We start from the raw sequence: 7,012 nt of genomic DNA on the forward strand, positions 1-7,012 counted from the left end.
ACCTCTCATGACAATCAAAGCCAAAAGAATGAAAACATGAAAAACAATGTCTTGACATAAAATTTCTTTTATTTTCAAAAAAAAATCAACAACATGTTTTTCAAAACCAAGAAATGGAAAAACAAATAAAAACACTAAAATTCTTGGTTTAAAAATTAAATTTATTTTGTTACCAAAGGATTTAGGGACAAGACCCCTATCATGAAAGCTTAATGCCCTAGGGTTATGATCCCTTTTAGACGCATTTGGTGCACTAACACGGTCAAAACAAAAATTATGTAGATGACTCTTCCGGTTGCAATAGGTGCAATGAAAGGATTGAAATGATTTGTGTTGACCTAGTAGGCGTGCACGTGAATCATTTACAAATAAAAATTATCGTTTAAATTTATTTTTCAAATGAGAAACATCATCAAACAAATGTGGTCTATTTAAAAATTTTGGCAAGTTTGAACATTTTCTCAAATCAAAATAAAACTTTGCCAAATGGTCAAATCTACTATAAAAATCACATTCAAACACATGTGATCTTTTAGAAGCATTTGACAAAAAGGAATCCTTTTTTAAATTAAAGTAAAATTTTGCCAAATGACCAAAATGACCATAGAGATCACATTTAAACACATGAGCATGCTTATGATGAACTTTATGAGTGTGTGTATGTACATGTGTGTGTGATGAAGAAGCCTTATGAGATGCACAAGAAGCACTGATATTATTATTTTTAGATTTTTGTGCATCATAGCAAAATTTAGATAAATGGTCTTTACGACCACAAATAGAGCACTAATAAACTTTGCTATACAAGTGTGAATAGTGTGTAGGTGATTTAGAAGTTGTAGCACTAGATTTAGCACACTTATCCATAAGTCTCTTATGATTATCAATGCATGTGTTTAAAGTTGAATCTAAGCATGATATGTGTTTTTTCACAAGATTCAATTCATTATTGGTCACAACATCATTGATAATAAAAGTAGAGCACGTATGGTTATTCTTATTAGAATCAAATTCATTTCTAATGCATTCTACTTCCAGCATGGTGTAGGCTGTCTAAAAATCACAATAGATAGTTGATCCCCCATCAAACATCGATGATGGAAGTTACAATCTGACGACTTCCAGAAGGCTATAATTTGAGGACTTTCACGTAGAAGGTTACAATCTGAGCCCCGTCTCGTCGAGATAGCCAATTTTCATATATAATTCGTCTAATTCCGACTTACGGTTTGAAAGTTATGACCTGTTCTTCGTAGCAGATTATGTTCTGAAGTCCGTCTGCAAGACCAGACTTCATCAGAACATTGGACTTAGCTTGAAGCTCGCCAAGCCCGCCTAAGGTTCGCCTCTGCATTACAGAGTCAAAACGCACAGGTCGAACCAGCGTTATAACCTCAAAACGCAAAGGTTATCCTTGTGATATAACATCAAAACACAAAGTTACGGCCCAACTCTGCGTTTTCAGCCTAAAACGCAGAGTTCACCTCTAAAACGGCCCAACTGTGCGTTTTCAGCCTAAAACAGGCTCAACTCTGCGTTTTCAGCCTAAAACGCAGAGTTCATCTCTAAAACAGCACGACCTGTGCGTTTTCAGCCTTTAAACAGGCCCAACTCTGCGTTTTCAGCCTAAAACGCAGAGTTCATCTCCGAAACAGCACGAACTGTGCGTTTTCAGCCTTTAAACAGGCCAAACTGACTCGTTCAAAGCACGCAATGAACAGTTCCAGGAACTGTTTTTCCCCCACGATTTGAGGGATTTTTGCCCCACTTAAGAGCGGATTAAGGGGGTAGTTACCACAAGCACGTAATGAACAGTTCCAGGAACTGTTTTTCCCCACGATTTGAGGGATTTTCGCCCCACTTAAGAGCGGATTAAGGGGGTAGTTACCACCCTTAATCCCCTATAAATACCAGAAACTCAATTGAGTTGAGGGAATCGAATTTTTCTCATCAACAAAGGGAGATTCGGTCAAAATGTTGACATATTTTTGGATCTGGGACTTGGCAGCACCAGAGGAGATCCTTAGAGCATTTTCTGGAGCTCGGGAGATCTGCAACAAGAGCTTATTCATCCTTGGCTTATAACCGACTTTCGGTTCAAATCAACTCTTTTTCAAGAGTTCAAACTCGTCCAGAGTTATCAACTCGATCAGAGTTCAAAACTTGCTCTGCAAGTTCTTCTAAAACTCGTTCAAAGTAATCAACTCGTTAAGAGTTATTTTCAAACTTGCTTTGCAAGTTCTCCACAGCGTTAAATCGTGAGGAGAAGACATCGTTCCAGTGAATCAAGACGTTCGGATCGTCAACGAGAAGCAAACTCGACGCGAGCATTCGAGGGAGGCATCTCATCGCCACCGTGAAGAACCTAGAATTAAACAAAGGGGAGAATCAATTTCATTCTCCTCTCTTTTGTAATCGGAATCCAAATTGTAATTGATTTTGAGAGGAATACAACTCAAATTTTTCTTTTATTGTCTTTTTACTACAAAATTTCCAACAAACAATGAACAACTCAGAATGGAAAAGATACATATCACAAATAAAATATCATCCACCTTATTACAAAACGGTCCAACTAAAAATATAAAAATACATAATCCAATAGAAATAAAAGGAAAATACTACTAAAATAACTAAATCTAACATCAGACTAAAGTAAGGTTCTGCAAAAGAGATCTAGCGCTCATCAACTACTACAGAAATAAAAGTCTAACCTTCAGAATGTTCTTCTGATCCATATGGAAGACCTTACTGCTGCAAATCCTCTGGCTCCTGTACTATCCCGAACTAAGGTTGTTCATCTCCTAAATCTGACGTACACCCAGAAAATAGGAGTACGTCAGCGTGTATAACACACGACAAGATCCCCCAAGACAGAAACAAATACAATAACAGTATTGATAATATATGCGTGGTCAATGCGATAACAGAAATAGAAATAGAACATGTGATGATAGTAATAACGATAGAGGCATACAACTGGAATACTAATAATCAGAAGAATCCAAAAATCAACCAAGTAACAAGATCATGCAGGTAGCGATCAGAAACCATCCAAGCAACAAGGTCATACAATAGATGGAATTAATACTTAAAATTCTACAACTCGAGACGTAGTACGTCGAGCGAAATAATCCAAACAAGGAAACCCTCATGTATATACCATATGTCTCGAATTGTAAATAATTAAATATTAACCCCGATCTATGTATGGAAAGAAATACAAATGATCTACGTCTTACAAGAATCATACTTAGCCAAGAATCTAAGTTATGTAACTAGTCATCCTACAACAGGTCACTGGCTCATATTATCGGATAACTGATAGATTGCAATCACAAATATCCCAACTCTTCAGACCCACCCCAGTGACAACACAAACTTCACCGGCGCGAGCCCGGAATACACAAATATCTTAACTCATCAGACCCACCCCAGTGACTACACAAACTTAACCAGCGCGAGCCCGGAATACAACCACAATCATAAATATCTCAACTCCTCAGACCCACCCCGATGACTACACAAACTTCACCGGCACGAGCCTGGAAAATACATCAACAATCCAAAATATCTCAACTCCTCAGACCCACCCTGGTGACTACACAAACTTCACCGGCGCGAGCCCGGAATATACATCAACAATCCCAACCGCTCACATGGACTAAGACTTCTCACCCTAATTCTCGTAAATCCAGCTCAACTACACACGGGGTCCTAGATCCTAACTATGTCATACAAGTCACTATAGTCATGTACTTCTCATGATTCTCAACATGGAATAATAAATGTAATTACGCTAAGTGTCAAAGCCATGAAGTGTGAACAGCGGTCGTGATCACATGTAAGAAACATACGAGAGTAAATCTACTATTAGCAATGCAAGATGAAACTACAATTAACAGATGTTTTGCACACGAAAATCAAAATCTCAAATATTAATTACAAGAATAATTTCCTTTAAAATTTATCTCTCATTATAAAAATCTAAAATAATTCTTTTTCTCAAAATAAATTCTTTTTAAATATTACAAATTCTCTAAAATAAATCCATTATCAAATTAAATTCTTTTAACTTATTATAATTATTCCAAAAACACTATTTATCACATATCAATTATTCAGATCAATATTCTTTAGCAAACAACCCACGCAGATAAATACGTCACAAATATACTATGCAAATAATTTACAACAGGTATAGAATTCAGATCTGAGCAAGAGGGATCTTGCCTTGGGTAACGTCAAATGAGTCGACGTTGATGTGCAAGTCCTTGGAGAGCGTCGGTGTGACGGCGGCGAGTTCGTCGGAGGAACTCGATGACGAAGGCTGTAGGCAGATCTGAGGAGGCAACGGAGTTGGCGTTCGTCAGGCGGAGCTCAACGACGAGGAGGTCGGCAACTGTGGACGTTGATGGGCTGGTTGGCGACGGCTCAAAGATTACGAGAGGAGGAGATGGGCGGCGTGGATCTGGAGAGGCGGCGCTGCAGGTGGTCGTCGGCGCAGGGGCTCGGGCGGCGGTTGCTGGAGCTCGTTGGCGAAGGGAGGCTGACGGGGAGAGAGGGGGTCTGCGGTGGGTGAGAGAGGCAGGAGGCGGACTGGCAGGTAGAGGGGCCTGGAGGATTGGAACGGCTGTTCGGAGGCACGACGGCGGGTCTGGGTGGCTAGGCTGTCGATGAAGCGGCGAGGCTGCTGGGCCGGGGCGTCGTCAGGCAACAGGCCAGGGCTGCTGACGGAGACTCGGGCGGTCGACGAGGCGAGTTCGATGGGGCGCGTGGGCGGCGGCGGTGTGTGGCTGGCGGCGGCTGGCGACGGCTAAGGTAGCGGGGATGTGGGGGCGGCCACTGGAGGTTCGTGCGACGACAAAGAGCGGGGTCGGGAGCAGGAAGAAGGAGAAGGTGATGGGTGTTTGTGGTCGGGTTCGGTAGGTGGAAGATGGGCTTCAAGGCGGTTTTGTGTTTTCTTTCTTCTTAGGTTTGAAGAGAGGAGAGAGAAGATTATGAGGGAGAGAGGATGTATTAAAATAAGAATGAGAGAGAGAGAAAGGGACATGGTTGAGAGGAGTACGGAAGATATTAGGGAATTTGAAAAAGATTGGAGAGAGAGAGAAAGGGTGTATTATTGGTGGAAGAGAGGAATTTTACATGATTAAAGTTGGAATGAGATAAACGTGGTTGAGGAGTGATTGGAGAGTGATTAAGAGCTGATTGGGAAATTGATTAGGAAATTATGGAAAAAATTCAAATGGGAGAAAATTAAGAGGGGGAAGATTATGGGAATATTTGGCAAGATATTCAGAATAATAATTAAACATAGAATAATATAAATAATTAATTAACAACTAAATATTTATATATTTGTATATGTACTAATGTAATAAGCTCAAGTTTACATTAATAATAATAAGATTATTAATAATATCAATGGATAAAAATAATTATAAAAATATTAACATTTAGCAGAGCTAATAATTACAGGGCTATATATTTTATTCATTTATTTATTTTGAAAACTCATAAAAAATTCTAGAAATTGGGAAAAATATCAATAAAATAAATAAATATTTTAAATACTAGAAAATTGTTTAAATACATATCGAAAAATTATGGTTGTTACATCATACGCCCCCTTAGAACAAATTCCGTCCTCGGAATTAAACCCAAAGACAGAGATATGGAACAAGAGTGGGTATTCGTAAATCGACGAGACAAGAAATAGTAGGAAACCCCAGAGTCAAAGGGTGATAAAGCAAGAACGGAATAAACAAGAACCTTGCCTATTATAGGAGGATGAAAATGCATCTAGGCTAGCACTCATAAACAAATCCTATCATAATATCATCAGGCAATGCGAAATAGGAAAGTTCATACGCAAATAAAACTAAGAATAAACTATTCTTACTGGTGATAACTAGGTTGTTCTCCTTAGCTTCCACGACCGTCATCATGAATGTCTGACGCGGTGGTTGTTGCCTTCGTTCTTCTTGATAAATCTGCTGCTGTGGAGAAAGAGGGCCTGCTCGAGGGTAGGGTTCGTGCTGAGCTGGAGCTGTTGAGTCTGATCGAGGTGGAGCTGGAAGAGCTGCTCGAACTGGAGGTGGGGGCAAGCTGGCCTGCTGTCGCTGCAGACATTCCCGCTTGACATGATCGGGGAACCCACAGTTGTAGCACAGACGAAGATGCCTAGGGCACTCTTGCTGGGTATGCCCAGGGTAGCTACAATAGGAACACTACACCAATGACTGGCTCTGAGACTGCACTCCAGGACGCTGATAAGGATGAGCTTGATGAAATGGCTAACGCTGAGAATATTGCTGCCTCTGCGGGTTCTGCTGCTGCTGTCTCGGAGGGGGACGCTCGACATTCCGGGCCGGAGCTGCTGGTGTCTTGCTCTGCATCACGTGAGAGTCTTCAGGTTCCTTCTGCATGCTCTCAATCTCACGTGCTGCATCCAATACTGCATCATGCGTCGCAAGTGCTCTACCAGCTAGAGCAAACCTAATATACTTATCCAGGCCCTTCTGGAATTGATGCCTCCTGATAGTAGGGTCTGTCACCAAGTGGGGAGCATATTGGCTCAAAGAAGAAAACTCGGCCTCGTACTCATCAACTGTTCGTCCTCCTTGCTTAAGCTCAACAAATCTACGTAGGAGTTCATCCCGAGCTGATTGAGGAAAATATTTCCTGTTGAAGCGGTCTGTGAAGGTATCCCATGAAATCGGTCTCTCCAAATGAGTCTTCTCTATAGTCCACCAAATCCAAATCCTATCATAATATCATAAGGCAATGCGAAATAAGAAAGTTCATACGCAAATAAAACTAAGAATAAACTATTCTTACTGGTGATAACTAGGTTGTTCTCCTTAGCTTCCACGACCGTCATCATGAATGTCTGACGCGGTGGTTGTTGCCTTCGTTCTTCTTGATAAATCTGCTGCTGTGGAGAAAGAGGGCCTGCTCGAGGGTAGGGTTCGTGCTGAGCTGGAGCTGTTGAGTCTGATCGAGGTGGAGC

This window comes from Asparagus officinalis, chromosome 3 (assembly GCF_001876935.1).
Source record: "Asparagus officinalis chromosome 3, Aspof.V1, whole genome shotgun sequence".
In the NCBI taxonomy this organism is placed as follows: Eukaryota; Viridiplantae; Streptophyta; class Magnoliopsida; order Asparagales; family Asparagaceae; genus Asparagus; species Asparagus officinalis.